We start from the raw sequence: 4,646 nt of genomic DNA, 5'->3' as shown, positions 1-4,646 counted from the left end.
ACCCAAGGGCGCTCACGGCAGCCACCCCAGACCGCCCAAGACTAGTGCCCGCGCCCGCTTGCTCTGTCCGTGCCTGTTCGTCTGTCTCGTTCTCCGCCTGGGCCGTACAACTCCCCGAACGCCCAGACTTCTCGTCTAGTGGGCTATTCAACATCCAAATTTGTCTAGTCTGATCACGATCAGAATTCCCTGCTGCCTCTTCATGCACTACGGTGCCGAAGTACGCCTGAACTTTTTGGTGTCAAAGTGTTCTCCGTCTAGTATTCCACGAGAAGTCTTCATCGCCGTAAGATTTGATTTGATTTGGATTTTCCTACAATTCTCTTAAAAAGTTTCTTCGTTACATGAATTCGGGTATTAATTTTGGTGCCATAGCATTTTCGCGGTGGGTGAAGACAGTACTCCCACCCTCGACGAGGATCGAAGCTGCACCACCAGTATTTCATCAGTTTTATACTCGGAATTCGACCGTGTGGATTTCCTTGGTCTGTTTTATCCCTCCATACAAACCCATCTAGCACCCTTTCCCCTCGTTGTCGTATCCATCCCCTCAGTCGCCCTTCTCATTAGCCGTCCTGCATTAATAAGAAACGTGCGCATAGCCGTTCCACTAAGGGGAGGAGTGTAAGCGATAGTGAGTGGACCGCGAGGATGTGTAGTGGGATACTCATGAAGACATGTCTAATAAGTTGGATACGTCCTCTAGGGGATAGGAAACGAAGTTTCCATCCCTCTAGCTTCTTTCTAAGTTTGCCCGACAAGGCATCAAAGTAATGTTGCCTAGTGGGCCCTAGAAAGATAGGGCATCCAAGATAGTCGAACGTGAGGCATCCTCGTGAGTAGCTGGTATAGTGCTGGAGTATCTCAGCGCGCTTTATAGTGGTGGAAGAATCAACTGTGAAGCTGCTCTTCAAGGCATTGACGAGCTGACCCGAAGCTTGCTCGTACGTTGTAAGGACACTCATAAATTCCCTAATGGATCTTTTGGATCCATTGAGGAAGATGATGGCATCATCGGCAAATAGAGAGTGTGAGAGGATTGGGCAGCCCCTTTTCGTAAAATACTGCTGGATGAGGCCGTGGTCGATCGCACGTGTGAGCGATCGACTGAATACCTCCTCCATTAATATAAAAAGGGTGGGCAAGATAGGATCACCTTGCCTTAGACCTCTTGTGCCGTGAAGAAATAAGTGGAGTTTCCATCCGTCAGGAGAGAGAAATTATTCTCTCTAATGCAGGCATCGACAAGATCGATGAACGCATACGTGAATTCGACGTCCCTCATTTCTTCGGTAAGGAAGTTCCACTTAACTCGATCAAAGGCCTTCTCCATATGTAGTTTGATGATGACATTTGAGCCCCAAATATGAGCATCTAAGGACTGGGCTGGCTCTTGAACGAGCATGATATTGTCATGGATCTGTCGACCCTTCACAAAACCACACTGTTTATGAGAGATAAGGCTATCAAGAAAGTTCTCTAGTCGATTTGTAATGATTTTGGATGCAACTTTATAGCAAACATTACAAAGACTAATGGGGCGAAAGTCCCTAAAGGTAGTTGGGGTGCCCACTTTCGGAATGAGTGCCAAAAAAGTGGATTTCCAACTTCGAGGGAAGACTTTTCGCGTAAACGCTTCCTTGATGGCAAGCACTAAATTTGTGCCTACAATATCCCAACATGCGGTATAAAATTCCGCTAAGAACCCATCCGGTCCTGGAGCCTTGTTCCTAGCAAAGGAAAAGACAACCTCTTTGATCTTTGCTCGACTAGGAAGGGCTGTGAGGAGGGCGTTTTCTTGGTTGGTCACCAAGTGAGGGATAGATGCAAGGAGGTCCTCGTTCACAACAATTGGTTGTGAGGATAGGAGTGATCAATAAAACTCTACTCCTGCGCCTACTAGCTGGGCGGGGTCCTGATCGTACGTCTCTAATAAGGTCGTATAATTAGGACGGGATCTATGACAAATCGAGGCGTGAAAGAAACGTGTGTTTTTATCACCTTCTCGTAGCCATTGGACATGTGGTTTCTAGAGATAGAAAATCTCCTGACGCCGCATAGCATCCTCAAGCTGTTCCCTAAGTCAAAGCTGGCGCTCTCCTACATCGTCCGTCCAAACGTCTTGCAACTGTCGTTCAACAGCAGCTAGTTCTGTCGTGATTACTTCAATAGGTGTGTACGTCTCTGAAGACATGTCGATTCCACCATTTTAGGTGGAACTTGAGATTCCTCAGTCGATAACTGAAGTTCTCCATAGGTGATATTGAGACCGTTCCATGCCAATGGCTGTGTACAAAACGATGGAAGTCGTTGTGCTCTAACCACATGGCTTGGAAGCGGAATGGAGGGCAACGGACTCGATTACTCAAGTTTAGGAGAAGGATGATCGGTGAGTGGTCCGATTAATATCTCGGTAGGATCTCAATTGTGATGGTGCACTGCATCAGTGCAATGCTATTTGTGAAACAACGATCGATCCGTTCGTACATATGCGCATCTGCTCGACGTCCATTACACTAAGTCCACTTCTCCCTGATGGTGGGAGGCTCCACAAGTGATGTTTGGTGAATGAAGTCGTTGAACGCTTGCATAGATTGCGGCCTAGGGGGGGACCTCCTCGGTGTTCTCTGACTGCCCGTATGCAGTTGAAGTCCCCAGCAAGAAACCAAGGGAGATCAACAAGTCGTGAGTGAGTATGGATGTGTAAGGCGAGTTCCTCCCAGAGGGCCTCCCTCACGAGGTGTCTATGTGAGGCATAGACTACGCTAAGTGGCGTACTGGGTCCCTTCGACCAGGAGTTCCAACGAATAATCCCACTTCCAAAAGAGCCAGAGCTTATTCGAGGGATGACAATAAATGCTATCCATTTTGAGTTTCCTCGCAATGGAATGGGAGCAATCCGCTGTAGTCATCGGCTCAATAAGTCCAACTATTCCTAGTTTGTACTTATTGATTAGGAAGAGGAGATGAGATTGGGTTAGAGGGTTGCCGATCCCTCTACAATTCCAAACAAGGCTTGGAATCATAAAACTATCGACTCGCATGGCGTACCCTCGATCGGGTGTTATAGATGCAACGTGTATTCTAAGTGTCCGAGTGATGACCTGGGGGAGGGGGGTCTAAGTCTGACTCCTCAGAGATGGAAGCATCATCGTCCTCGTCGTCTGTAGTATCCCCACAAGTATCCTTAGAGCTAGGGAATGGGGCTTGATGGTTAGCCAAGCAGTCCTCTTGCTCTAAAGGAATATATTATGGATGGAGGTCGGCCAGGAAGGTGAGTATATAAGGTGGGGGGGGGGGAGTGTGGCTAGGGTGGGGCGGTAGGCTAGGGATGGGGATGGGTGGTGAGTGAGGGGGGGGTGGCGCAAGGGGAGGAGGGGAAGATGAGCGAGGTGGAAGGGAGCAAGGTGTAGGGGAACGAAGTGGAGAAGATGGAGGGGAGCATGGTGGTTGGGATGATGGAGGTGGAGGCCAGGGGACTGGTGAGAGGTGAGAGGTTGTGAGATGGGGGGACGATGAGGAACGGGGGACTGGTAAGGGACGGGTGGGTGTATGGCCAGAAGTGCTAGGAATACTCATGCAACTCTGCCCAACCTCCATGCAGTCTCCCTCAGGGCTCTTGAGATCCAAGAGGGCGAAGGTATTGGAGGTACTAGCAGTTGCTTGTACCTCCTTACCCTTGCCTGGCCGAATGATGGTAGGGTGGATATGTGTGCGCTTGTGAGTCCCTTTCTTCACCCATTGGGACCTTGAGGCTGTGGGCTTGGCCAAGACAGGCTTGGGTGGCATAGAATCCCTAGGTGGGAGAGGGGTAGGGGTAGGCGCACCAAGTGGTGCGGGGGCGAGGCGTGTACTCTGAGTCGGTCTCTCAATGGGATGACGCCCTTGAGATGTAGACTTTGTCTCTATGATGAATTCGTTATAAGGCAAAGTTGGGAGATACTCTTCTGAGGGGATCAAGGAAGTCTGCGACGCCCTTTGGCGACACGTATGAAGTGTGTGTCCTAGGAGGATACAATGCGTACAGAACTGGGGAAGATTCTCGTACACTATAGCCTATCGAATTAGCTCATCCCCATTGCGGATGAGGATCATGCGGTGAATGGGCTCTAATAAGTCGATCTCGACACATACCCTCGCGTATCCGGGGTGGTTGAACAGATGTACGTCTTTGTCGAGATGTATAAATGTGCCAATAGCACTAGCTAGGGACTCTAGAGCAATGGGTGTGAATATATGCTACCTGAGCACTAGGAAACTGATCCAAAATAGTACAGAGTGGGGGAAATGCTCCTATGAGGTGCTAGTCTGCTCGGCTGTCCATCGATTGGTGTGCATCGTGGAACCACTAATTGTCCACGTGGTGCGACTCCAAGCTTTCCTAAAGTCCGCTTCCTGTTGGAAGCGAATGAAGACACTCTAATGGTTTCGTGCTCCAATAACCACCGAACCGGTGAAGTACCCAGGTGCTACATAGACCCTCATGATGTCGTCAATGAGGGAGCATTTCGTCGTGAATCACCCTATCAAGGTGTAGGCGAATGGTGCAGCCCTTCGTGAGACCTCCTCTTTCAAGAAGGCGAAAACTCTCACCCTCTCCGTGTCAATGTAACCCCTCTTTGGGGTCGTGTCATCATAAAGTGGGG

The sequence above is a fragment of the Wolffia australiana genome, chromosome 7 (assembly GCF_029677425.1).
Source record: "Wolffia australiana isolate 7733 chromosome 7, ASM2967742v1".
NCBI lineage: Eukaryota > Viridiplantae > Streptophyta > Magnoliopsida > Alismatales > Araceae > Wolffia > Wolffia australiana.
This window is presented reverse-complemented; position numbering follows the sequence as displayed.